This window comes from Rhinopithecus roxellana, chromosome 2 (genome assembly GCF_007565055.1).
Source record: "Rhinopithecus roxellana isolate Shanxi Qingling chromosome 2, ASM756505v1, whole genome shotgun sequence".
NCBI lineage: Eukaryota > Metazoa > Chordata > Mammalia > Primates > Cercopithecidae > Rhinopithecus > Rhinopithecus roxellana.
In genome coordinates this window covers 130,333,532-130,346,897 of record NC_044550.1, presented here as the reverse complement: position 1 = coordinate 130,346,897, position 13,366 = coordinate 130,333,532, and the positions used below count along the sequence as shown (strand labels likewise).

Genomic DNA, 13,366 nt, shown 5'->3' with positions numbered 1-13,366 from the left:
GTTGGAACAGACGAGGAACAGATTCTCCCATACCACCTCCAAAGGAAGAACGCACAGCCCTAGCGACACCTTGATTTTGGTCCAGTGATATTGTTTTCAAACTTCTGGCCTCCAGAACTATGAGAGAATAATTTCTGTTGTTTTAAAGCACCACGTACGTGGTAACTTGTTACAGGAGCCATAAAAAAACTAATATACTCATGAAACAGAACACAGTCTGAAAATAAATGGACAAAAATACAAACACCAGGCAAACACCAACCAAAACAAAGCTGGAGTAACTATATTAATATCAGACAACGAAGACCAAGAAAATAAAAGCATTTATTCAGAATGGAAAAGGCCACAAACCTAAGTACGATTCAACAGGAAGATGAAAAGTATAAGGTTATACACACCTAATAAAATACTGTCAACATATATGAACCAAAAATTGCTAGAACTCACAGAGAAATTGACAAATCTACCATAATGAGATTACCATAATAATCTACCACATTGCTCAAATCAGTAACAGTAAATAGGAAATATGAGCAATGCAAGCAACAAGTTAGATCATTAGAGATATATAGAACTTTGCACCTCCCTGCTTTCTCACACAAATTAAACACATGTTCTTTCTTGCTTGCTTGCTTGTTTTTTTAAGATGGAGTCTTCCGTCGCCCAGGCTGGAATGCACTGGCATGATCTTGGCTCACTGCAGCCTCCGCCTCCTGGGTTCAAGCAATGCTCCTGCCTCAGCCTCCCTAGTAGCTGGTATTATATGTGTGTGCCATCACGCCAGGCTAATTTTTTTATATTTTTAGTACAGATGGGGTTTCACCATGTTGGCCAAGCTGGTCTCGAACTCCTGATCTCAGGTGATCCACCCACCTCAGCCTCCCAAAGTGCTGGGATTACAGGCATGACCCACTATACCCAGCCCATATTCTTTAGAATACAAGGAATGTTTATAAACATTCATGTCATATCTGGCAATAAAGAAAATCACAACAAATTCAAGGGAATCAGCAGCACACAAGCCATTTCTCTGGGTGCAATGCAATTAAAACATAGTAACGGCCAGGCGCAGTGGCTCACGCCTGTAATCCCAGCACTCTGGGAGGCCGAGGCAGGTCAATCACCTAAGGCCAGGAGTTCGCCCTGGCCAATGTGGTGAAATTCCGTCTCTACAAAAAATACAAAAACTAGCCAGGTGTGGTGGCAGGCACCTGTAATCCCAGCTACTTGGGAGGCTAAGGCAGGAGAATCGCTTGAACCTGGGAGGCAAAGGTTGCGATGAGCCAAGATTGCACCACTGCACTCCAGTCTGGGCGACAAGAGCAAAACTCAGTCTCAAAGAAAAAAACACAATATAATAACAGAAGAGTTTCTTGAAACCATATATTTAGAAATTTAAAGGTACATTTTAAAATAAGTTATGGGTCAAACAAGAAATCATAATGAAAATCTAAACACACATTATTTAGTAATAAAAATATTACAGTTGGAAACTATTGGCTTCACTAAAGAGATGCTTCTAGAGAGCTATACAGCCTTAAACACTTATATTAGAAAAAGGTGGCCGGGCGCGGTGGCTCAAGCCTGTAATCCCAGCACTTTGGGAGGCCGAGACGGGCGGATCACGAGGTCAGGAGATCGAGACCATCCTGGCTAATACGGTGAAACCCTGTCTCTACTTAAAAATACAAAAAACTAGCCGGGCGACGAGGCAGGCGCATGTAGTCCCAGCTACTCGGGAGGCTGAGGCAGGAGAATGGCGTGAACCCGGAAGGCGGAGCTGGCAGTGAGCTGAGATCCGGCCACTGCACTCCAGCCTGGGTGGCAGAGCAAGACTCCGTCTCGGAAAAAAAAAAAAGAAAAGAAAAAGATGCCGGTGGCTCACACCTATAATCCCAGCACTTTGGGAGGCTAAGGTGGGCAGATCACCTGAGGTCAGATGTGTGAGTCCAGCCTGGCCAACATGGTGAAACCCTATCTCTGTTAAAATTACAAAAATTAGCTGGGTGTGATGGGCTCCTATAATCCCAGGTACTGGGGAGGCTGAGGTGGGAGAATTGCTTGAAACCGGGAGACAGAGGTTGCCGGGAGTCAAGATCGTGCCACTACACTCTAGCCTGGGCAACACAGTGAGAACCTGTCTCAAAAAAAAAAAAAAAAGTGACCAACTTCTAAAAAGTTACAAAAAGAATAGAGTAAACCCCAATCTAGCAACCTGTACATTCATTATGCTTTAAACACTGTACTTTGTATTCTTAAAACAACTCTGATGGTTAGATTACAGCTATTTCCACAGCTACAAATGTCCTGGTTATCTGAGTTTAAAAGCACCTTCAGGCCTGCCTGGGCAACATAGCAAGGCCTCGTCTCTACATAAAAATTTTTTTTTAGTTAGCTGGGTGTGGTGGAATGGGTCTGTAGGCCCAGCTGCTCAGGAAGCTGGGTGGGAGGACTGCTTGGGCCCACGAGATCAAGGCTGCAGTGAGAGCCAAGATCGCACCACTGCACTTCAGCCTGGGTGACAGAGCAAGACTCTGTCTCCAAAAAAATAAAATAAAAATTTCCTGCTTTACAAAACAATCAAACACCTAGTACAGAAAATAGAAGACACTGAATGCTGCAGACACCCTAGGTCAGCGACATTGCTGGTGATTCTGTTGTCAAAGCATGTGTGCTTCAGTCTCTGGAGATGATGCTCAGAAAAAAACTGAAATGGAGTATCTGCGAAACCCCATCTCTACAAAAATCAGCCGGGCGTGGTGTGTGCACCTGCAGTTCCAGGTACCCAGGAGGCTGGGGCACAAGAATCACTTGAACCCGGGAGGCAGAGGTGCAGTGAGTCAAGATCGCACCACTGTACTCCAACCTGGGCGAAAAAGTGAGACTCTCTCTCAAAAAAATAAAATAAAATAAAATAAGAAGAAGAAAGAAAAGAACAAAAAATGAGTATCTGGATGGTGGGGGTCATCTATTTCCCCTAAAGACTGGTCAATCAACATCACATCCCTTCCCACTGAAGTAGACAGACACTCAAACGAAAAGGGAGTTCATTCTGAGACTAAAGACCATTCCTAACCTTGCTTCCTGCCTGAAGCCCTATGCGACAATAACTTGATTAATGGTATCATCTGGCAACAAGGTTGGCCTCTTAAGAAAACCTTAGAAAGCATGGTTTAACCACAAAGTTCCTACTAAACTGCAAACATAGCTGTATCAGACAAAAAAATACCTCTACATAGGCTTTATTTTGAGAGAGGGAAAGAGACAGAGACAAAAAAAAAAAAAAAGAGCTACAGGGCTCTCTATTGCATCTTCTGTGTCTTTTCCTCTTAAAGCCTGATCCTCCATCCTGTATGTTCTGGAAAAGAAGGAAAAAAAGCACACTGACAGAATCCTCACATATTGTAAGCACTGTAAGTTTGCTTACCACAGCCTCACACCTCCAGTTAGATATGACTGTTACTATTATTACTCTTATTTCTACAGATGAGAAAAATTGGTTCAGAGAATTTCACCATTTTGATCCAGGGCCACACATTTTGAGTGGCAACATTTTTAAAAATCACCCAGCTGTAGTAGTATGCACCAGTAGTCCTAGCTATTCCGGAGGCTGAGGTGGGGAAGATTACTCAAGCCCAGGAGTTCCAGGTTACAGTCAGCTATGATTATACCACTGTTCCCCAACCTGAACAACAGAGCAAGGCTCTGCCTCTAAATGAAGTATACAGAGTTCAGCAGTTTTTAGTGTATTCAGAGTTGTGTAATCATCACAATCTAACTTTATAACGTTTTCAACACCCAAAAAGAAACCCCATACACATTAGCAGTCATTCCTCATTCCCACTCCACTCTCCCCGGTTGGAGCCCCAGTCAACCCCCAATCTACTTTCTGCCTGCATAGATTTGCCTACTGGGGGTCAGGTACAGTGGTTCACACCTGTAATCCCAGCACTTTGGGAGGCCCAGGCAGGTGGGTCACTTGAGGTCAGGAGTTCAAGACCAGCCTGGGCAATGTGGTAAAACCCCATCTCTACGAAAAACATAAAAATCAGTCGGGCGTGGTGGCACACACCTGTTCCCAGCTACTCGAGAGGCTGAGGCAGGAGAATTGCTCGAATGTGGGAGGTGGAGGTTGCTGTGAGCCAAGACTGCACCACTGCACTCCAGCCTGGGCAACAGAATGAGATTCAGTCTCACAAAAAACAAAACAAAACAAAGCAAAAAGATTTGCCTATTAGAGACATTTCACATAAGTAAAATCATAAAGCATGTGGTCTCTTGTGTCTGGCTTATTTCAGTTAGCATGTGTTCAGAGTTCATCCATGTTGTACCAAGTATGAGTGCTTCAATACTTTTTATTGCCAAATACTACTCCATCATATGAACAGACCACATTTTGTTGATCCACTCATCAGCTGATGGACATCTGGGGTGTTTCACTTTTTGTCTATTAAACATAATGCTGCTCTGAACATTCACACACAAGCTTTTGTATGGACATATGTTTTCATTGGGCCTTTGCATTCTCAAAGTGTTTTCACAACATTCTCTCCTTCATGTATTACGTAGCTACTTAATTTTCCAATGGAGAAAACTGAGGCTTGGGACAGCTAAGTGACTTTCTCACCCACTCGACTACCCTCAGCAAACCATAGTAAACCCATAGTGAAGAGCCAGTGCTCCTTTCATAACACCACACTGCCTAATGTGTTAATGGCTCTGTCTCCTTGAAACAAATTTCAAGCAACAGTGTGCAGATAAGGGAGAACATCTGTTAGGTAACGAACTCCCTAAATCATTCTCAATAAGTTAATTCACAAAGCAAATTTACATTAAGCCCTTCAGAGTAAGAGAAGGAGAGAAGTGTTTGGGATGGGTTATTCTAAAGGTCCCTCCCAAATGATGACTTTCTCCTCCCCATGCAAACAGCCAAAGCTGCTATTCCAGGCTGCAGAGGCACACATGCAGTTACATCTACTGTGCCCCATTCCTGAGGGATGCCCTTTCCAGCAAAATCTGAGATGTATCTGTGGGCTCTGTCCCCTAACATCAGCCCCAGATGCCAGACTCCCCGGCCCCAAGGCCTAGACGCAGAGCTCATTTGTTCTAACACAGATAACAGTATTTTGGAGGCATATATTGCTCAGATCAATTGTATGAACCCTCTTTCCCAACCTCATGAAGCACTGTCTAGGGTTATAATATTTCTGGTAATAAAGTTCAGAAAAAAATAATAATTATATTAATAAGTCATTTGCTGATAGCTTAGTAGGCACCTTTTGGCATTTACTTCATTTAATCCTGACAATAACCATGTAAAATAGGTACTATTGTCACTTTAGTGTCCATACTTCATTATGTGGAGAAAATACGCAGTTGGTAGGAGTATAAACTGATATAACTTCTTAGGAGGATAATCTGGAAACATCTACGGAAAGTAAAAGTGCAATTACTCTTTGACACGGCAATCTCACTTCTGAGAATGTATCTATAGATATACTTCATAGGTGCCCAAAGATGGAAATGTAAGAATATTAATTGGGGCCAGGAGGGTAATTTGGAAATGTCTATGCAAATGAAAAGTGCAATTATCCTTCGACATAGCAATTTCACTTCAGAGAATGTATTTATAGATGTCCCTCATAAATGCTCAATACGGAGATGTAATGTTAATTGGAGCACTGCTTATAACAGTAAAAACCTGAAAGCCGGGCGCGGTGGCTCAAGCCTGTAATCCCAGCACTTTGGGAGGCCAAGACGGGCAGATCACGGGGTCAGGAGATCAAGACCATCCTGGCTAACACGTTGAAACCCCGTCTCTACTAAAAAATACAAAAAAAACTAGCCGGGCGAGGTGGGGGGTGTCTGTAGTCCCAGCTACTGTAGTCCCAGCTACTCGGGAGGCTAAGGCAGGAGAATGGCATAAACCCGGGTGGCAGAGCTTGTAGTGAGCTAAGATCCGGCCACTGCACTCCAGTCTGGGCGACAGAGCGAGACTCGTCTCATAAAAAAAAAAAAAAAACCGGGCCGGGCGCGGTGGCTCAAGCCTGTAATCCCAGCACTTTGGGAGGCCGAGACGGGCGGATCACGAGGTCAGGAGATCGAGACCATCCTGGCTAACACGGTGAAACCCCGTCTCTACTAAAAATACAAAAAACTAGCCGGGCGAGGTGGCGGCACCTGTAGTCCCAGCTACTCGGGAGGCTGAGGCAGGAGAATGGCATGAACCCGGGAGGCGGAGCTTGCAGTGAGCTGAGATCTGGCCACTGCACTCCAGCCTGGGTGACAGAGCGAGACTCCGTCTCAAAAAAAAAAAAAAAAAAAAAAAAAAAACCCTGGAAAAAGGTCAAGTGCAGTGGCTCATGCCTGTTATCCTAGCATATTCAGAGGCTGAGGCAGGAGGATCACTTGAGGCCAGGAATTCAAGATCAGCCTGAGCAACACAGCAAGATCCTATCTCAAAAAAAAAAAAAAAAACAGCCAAGCCTGTTGGCATGAACCTGTCCAGTCCTAGCTACTTCTGAGTCAGAGGTGGGAGAATGGTTTAAGCCCAGGAGTTCAAGGCTGCAGCAAACTATGATCACATCACTATATTCCAGTCTGGGTGACAGAGCAAGAATCAGTCTCAAACAAAAAAAAAAATTAATTAATTAAATATATAGTCAGCACACTTAAGCTAACAGTTACCAAAAACAGTGTTACACGCTAGTTATAACAACTGTTTAAAAAGGTACTTCTAGAAAAATTAAGCTCAAAAGGCAAACTGTATTAAATGTGCTTCCCCTCATTCCTTTAAACTCAAGGTTCCTCAATGTACAAAGGCCAGAATAAGCATTAACAATTAAACAACTCTGTTAAAGTTTAATATTATGCTATGTTAAGATTCCTTTTTTGGGGGGTCGGAGTCTCACTCTGCCCCAGGCTGGAGTGCAATGGCATGATCTCAACTCACTGCAACCTCCACCTCCTGGGTTCGAGCGATTCTCCTGCCTCAGCCTCTTGAGTAGCTGGGATTACAGGCACCCACTACCAGGCCTAATTTTCGTGTTTTTAGTAGAGACAGGGTTTCACCACGCTGGCCAGGCTGGTCTCGAACTCCTGATCTCAAGTGATCCACCTGCCGTGGCCTCCCAAAGTGCTGGGATTACAGGAATGAGCCATGGCGCCCAGTCTTGCCTCCCACTCTGTTCAAAGTCATCCGTCTGCTCACTGAGATAGATGCGTATCTGGTTGCCTCCTTTGGAAAGGCTTATCAGAAACTCAAAAAAATGCAACCATTTGTCTCTCACCTACTCGTGACCTGGAAGTTCCCTCCCTGCTTCAAGTTGTCCCCGCCTTTCTGGACTGAACCAATGTACTTCTTGCATATATTGCCTGATGTCTCATGTCTCCTTAAAATGTATAAAACCAAGCTGTGCCTGACCACCTTGGGCACATGTCATCAGGACTTCTGCAGGCTGTGTCACAGGCACACATTCTCAACCTTGGCAAAATAAACTTTCTAAATTAACTGAGACCTGTCTCAAATTTTCGGGGTTCACATGTTCATCTTGTTCTGAGACTGAAATGTGTGGGTTCAAACAGTGAGCAAGTAGAACCAAAATGTCTGGCTTAGAAGAAAAGTAGATATGGGCATATAAAATTGAGAAGGCTGAGTAGAATCCTAGTCTTACTTTTTTATTTTTTTTTTGAGATGGAGTTTCACTCTTGTTGCCCAGGCTGGAGTGCAATGGCACTGCAACGTCCGCCTCCTGGGTTCAAGCGATTCTCCTGCCTCAGCCTCCCTAGTAGTTGGGATTATAGGCACGCACCACCATGCCCAGCTAATTTTTTGTATTTTTAGTAGAGATGGGGTTTCACCATGTTAGCCAGGATGGTCTTGATCTCCTGACCTCGGGATCTGCCCGCCTCGGCCTCCCAAAGTGCCGGGATTACAGACCTGAGCCTCCGAGCCCAGCCCCCCACCTTTTTTTCTTTTTTAAAGCGACGGAATGCTGCAGTGAAGTGATCACGGCTCACTACAGCCTCAACCTCCCAGGCTCCCAGGTTCGTACCATCTTAGCCTCAGGAGCAGCTAAGATTACAGGCCCACCCTAGCATGCCCAGCTTCATTGGCTACTTTTGAAGGATGTTACCGAACCAATTCATTATGTGAAACCTAGCAAATAATGCAGAAGAATTAAGAATTTATCCTTCTGGCCGGGCACGGTGGCTCAAGCCTGTAATCCCAGCACTTTGGGAGGCCGAGATGGGCGGATCACGAGGTCAGGAGTTTGAGACCATCCTGGCTAACATGGTGAAACCCCGTCTCTACTGAAAAATACAAAAAAAAAAAAGCTAGCCGGGCGAGGTGGCTGGCGCCTGTAGTCCCAGCTACTGGGGAGGCTGAGGCAGGAGAATGGCGTAAACCCGGGAGGCGGAGCTTGCAGTGAGCTGAGATCCGGCCACTGCACTCCAGCCCGGGTGACAGAGCAAGACTCTGTCTCAAAAAAAAAAAAAAAAAAAAAAAAAAAAAAAAAGAATTTATCCTTCCTTTTCTATAAGAGGTATACAGTACTTCAAGATAACCAAATAGTGGAAGCATGAAAAATTCTCTTTATAAAAATATTCTATTTAATAAAAGAAGTTAGAGAATTCAAATATCAACAATCTCAGTGCTTACTGAAATGACTGTAGGCACTGACAATCAAGGGCTGCGAACAAAGACTACTAATCATTTCTGCCTACTTACCTATGAAGTTTTCTTGACAAAAATAAAGCTGAATTTGATCACACCTTTAGACCTAACGACCAGTTTTCAGTAAATTCTGTATTGTTAAACTACGCCACAGAGTAAAATCAAGATTGTGCATAACTCCACATGACAAACTACCAGGTTTCATCAACAAATAAATTATAGGAGAAAACTAAATATGGAGGGGGAAACTACCACAAAACTAGTCACACTGTATGGATAGCATGTGGATCCAGATGGAAACTGTTAAAGAAAAAAAAAAAAAAAGAGAGAGAGACAATTCTGAAAATTTTAACACTGGCTGGATATTTGAAAGTATTAAGGAATTACTCATTTTCTGTGATAATGGTACTCATGTTTACCTTTTTTTTTAAGCCTTTAAGATATACATATTGAACTATTTAACGGTTAAATGATATCTAGGACTGCGGGGATACGATGAAGCAAGATTGTTGAAACTGGATGAGAAAAGGGGTTTATACTATTTTCTCTCTACATACGTGTGTATGTGAAGATGTAAACATGGAAGGAAAGAAAGGAAGGGCAGTCAACTCTAAGTTTTGAGTAATAAATAAATACTTTATCTTTAAAAGCATTTCAGTATTTACTTTTATTATTCAAGTCAAAGACTATAAGAAAGAACTAAAAACTAATAATCATGTAAAGAAACAGTTTTTATGGCAAAATCAGTAACACAAAACTGAACACCAAACAAAACCTTCTCAGTACATCAGATAACATCAAAAGAATTAAGGGGAAAAAATGATCAGCTTGCACGAAGTATAATTTAGAAGGAAAACTATCTCACAATTCGGGGACCGGCTAGAGTTTAGACTCACATCACTCAGTCTCCGAAACTTTAAAAAAACCTAAAGACACCACAAGTAGCAAACTAACAAATCATACCGGCTTGCCCATACCATTGTAAATCACACCGAAACTCTGAAAAGCAGTTTTGATGCCAAAATCATCCACTTCCTTAAAAGACAGCTTTACTATTCTAGTTTTCCCCACTGTCAAAATCAAAGGGATGTATTAAAATTTTAACGTAGGCCGGGCGCGGTGGCTCACGCCTGGAATCCCAGCACTTTGGGAGGCTGAGGCGGAGGGATCACGAGGTCAAGAGATTGAGACTATCCTGACCAACAGGGTGAAACCCCGTCTCTACTGAAAATACAAAAACTAGCTGGGAGTGGTGGCAGCGCGCCTGTAGTCCCAGATACTCAGGAGGCTGAGACAGAAGAATCTCTTGAACCCGGGAGGCGGAGGTTGCAGTGAGCCGAGATGGCACCTCTGCACTCCAGCCTGGCTACAGAGCGAGACTCTGCCTCAAAAAAAAAAAATAAAGTTATCATCACTGGCCCTTGTCCATTCAAGACTCCAAAGTTTACAAACCAACTTTCATACAATTCATACCCTCTGCCTGAAATGCCCTCCTCTCTCTGGTGCCTGCTGAACTCCTATCCATCCACTCCAAGCTTGTTTTCAGTAGGTGCCTCTACTCATAGACACAGTCTACCTATCAGCATTCTATTTCCTATCCCCATTAATATCTCAATTTTTCACACAAAAAATCATAACTTACCAGTAATGCATACAGCTATCAGCTATGTTTTTGGTCTTTGGAGATATGATCATTGCTTTCTGCCATTCTAGGCATAAATTATGCTCAAACCCACAACAGTTTCAGGAGAACCAAAATATGTTTTTCAAGGTGGGCATGCATAAAGTGAATGCAAATTACCTCCCAACTATCTTGAGCCATTACAAGAACAAAGATAAAAGTCATTGTAATAGGGAAAGGCCCTCTGACATCTCCCAAAAACGAAAATAAAATATTTTTTAAAAAAAGAAAAGAGAAGGAGGGCAAAGGTGACCCACAGCCCCATCGCTGATAAAGTTCCAGGATTATCTCCTGAGCTATCTCCTGAGCTTCCGTCGGCAGATACGGCTTTTCTCTTTTGGCAGAAGCCGTCGTTTTTAAATACGAGAGCCGACAGGCAGTACCCAAACAGGCGTCCGTACACAAACCTTGGAGCCACCAGCGCTGCGGACCGCGGAACCGGTCTCCCAAGCAGGATGCTGACCAGCCTCCGCCCAGGGTCCTCCTCCTCCGCCCCGACCCCTGCAGCCCACCAGCCGGCCAGGAACGACCGGCCAGGGAGAAGCCTCGTCCTCGGGGTCCTATCACGCTGAAAGACTCGCGGCGCCCTCGCTCCCAGGCTCGGCCCAGGCCGACGGCCCCGCAGGGACCCCTCCAAGACGCCCTCGGCGCCGAAGCCGCCTCCCCGCCCCCCGCGCTGCCAGGGCCGCTGCAGGCCTAGCGGTCCCCGCCCGCCGCAACCGCGGCCCAGTTCGCCGCGCCCCAGCCGCCGCCTCAGGCCGAACCGGGCCCCCGCCGCCCCCGCTCCCGCTCGTGAGCCTCACCTCAGAAGCGAATCGTGGGCAGCACGCGGGATTCCGGGGTGCCACTGCGGCCACCGCCCGTGGGCTCCGACTCCGGCTCCGCCCCCGTCCCCTGGCCTGCAGCCGCGGCCCGCCCGGCCTCTCCGCCCCTCAGCCCCTCCGCTGGCCCCCACCTCCCGAGCTGGGTGCGGCCTGCGGCGCTGCAGCCCAACAACACGCCGCCCCATAGGCCGAGCCGCGCGGCGCTGCCGAGCAACGTACCCTGCGATTGGCGGAGCCCATGAGGGGCGGGTCCCCTGTGGGCGGGGCGATTGGACTCGCCAGACCCGCCTCTGGGGGACCCCGTCGGGGCCTGCGGAGGCCCGGGCCTCCGCACGGAGTGCACTAGGCCAGCAGCTTTGGGCGCCACGTCATGGCTTCACGATGGCTTGGTCGGCTGCGGCGAGTCCCAGCCGATTCCGCTGGACACGGTTTCATTGTGATTGACCTCGGCCGGACGGGCTGTCGGAGTCCAGGGACCCTGACCCGCGCTGCCCACCCCGCGCACTCCCCCAGCAGACGGGCCCTGCCCCGCGTGGCCCCGCCTTGTGCGGCCCCCAGGCCGAGTTTTGGGGCCCGGGTGGGGTCGAGGCAGTAGGGCCTGTGGGCCCCGATAAGGCTCCACAGAGGACAACTGCCTGGCATCCGGGCCCGGCCTGTGGGTGCTGAGGGGATGAGCGAGCACCAGCACCTCCGCACAACCAGGGAGTGAGCCTGCAGGGCTTTGGCGGGACCAGCCTCAGACCAGCACCTTCCCACACACTGTCCCTCCTGCTGGCGCATCTGACACCCAAAAACACCAGCAAGACAAATGGGCACGGCTGCTTGTCCTCTTGACACCCGTAGAAAACTGAGGTCCAGAACTGGGCAGTGGCAGAAGAGTGTGGAATCCAGACCTCCCTGCCCAGCAGGAGCCTCTGTGACATTGCCCCACAAGGGTCAGGGATACCGCCTGGATGGGAGTCAGCGACCCTTGTTCTAACCATTTCTTTTGGACGTTGGCTTTTCCAAGATGACTTTTCTGACAAGATCACAATTTTGTCTCATTCACTTCTGCTTCCCATCGTTAATCACTAGGGAAACACAAATCAAAACCATTGTGGGATACCACTTAACATTCATTAGGATGGCAGTTGAGGAAGCGGGAGAGCCAAGTTGGGCGCAGTGGCTTCAGCCTAAAATCCCAGCACTTAGGGAGGCAGACAGGAGGATAGCCTGAGCCCAGGAGTTGGCAGACTTGACTATGTTACCTGGGGGTCCTTGCTCCCAGAGGTCCCAAGATGGTGGCCGACCACTTCCAAGATGGTGGTGTGTCCGGAATTGGTGGGTTCTTGGTCTCGCTGACTTCAAGAATGAAGCCGGAGACCCTCGCGGTGAGTGTCACGGTTCTTAAAGATGGTGTGTCCGGTGTCTGTTCCTTCAGATGTTCAGATGTGTCCGCAGTTTCTTCCTTCTGGTGGGTTCGTGGTCTCACTGACTTCAGGAGTGAAGCTGCAGACCTTTGCGGTGAGTGTCACAGCTCTTAAAGGTGGCACATCTGGAGTTGTCCGTTCCTTCTGGTGGGTTCCTGGTCTCGCTGGCTTTAGGAGTGAAGCTGCAGACCTTCGCAGTATTACAGCTCATAAAGGTGGCATGGACACAAAGAGTAAGCAGCAGCAAGATTTATTGCAAAGGGCAAAAGAACAAACCTTCCACAGCATGGAAGGGGACCTGAGGGGGGGTTGCCACTGCTGGCCCAGACATCCTGCTTTTATTCCCTTATCTGACCCCACCCACGTCCTGCTGATTGCTGCATTTTACAGAGAGCTGATCAGTCTATTTTACAGAGAGCTGATTGGTCCATTTTACAGAGAGCTGTTGGTCCGTTTTACAGAGAGTTGATTGGTCCATTTTGACAGAGTGCTGATTGGTGCGTTTACAATCCCTGAGATAGACACAGAGTGCGGATTGGTGCGATTACAGTCCTTTAGCTAGACACAGAATGCTAGACAGAAAGGCTCTCTAAGTCCCCACTAGGTTAGCTAGACAGAGTACTGGTGTATTTACAAACCTTGAGCTAGACACAGAGTACTTATTGGTGTATTTACAAACCCTGAGCTAGACACAGAGTGCTGATTGGTGCGTTTGCAATCATTTAGCTAGACACAGAGAGCTAGACAGAAAAGTTCTCCAAGTCCGCCCCCAGGT

The 13,366-nt window shown here is 46.8% G+C and overlaps 1 protein-coding gene across 9 annotated transcripts in view; it reads right to left on the bottom strand.

Annotated features, from left to right (window-relative positions):
* ADD1 (adducin 1) overlaps positions 1-11,454 on the bottom strand; it is a 92,912-nt gene extending 81,458 nt beyond the window's left edge. For 5 of the 9 annotated variants that reach the window (XM_010384389.2, XM_010384390.2, XM_010384386.2 and 2 more), the window contains exon 1: positions 11,162-11,342. The gene's annotated coding sequence lies outside the window, so the exon portion shown is untranslated. Of the gene's footprint in view, positions 1-10,319; positions 10,340-11,161 lie in introns of those variants that run through there. The other 4 variants (XM_010384388.2, XM_010384384.2, XM_010384383.2 and 1 more) reach the window with 3 other exon arrangements.
* Positions 11,455-13,366: the final 1,912 nt, after the last annotated feature.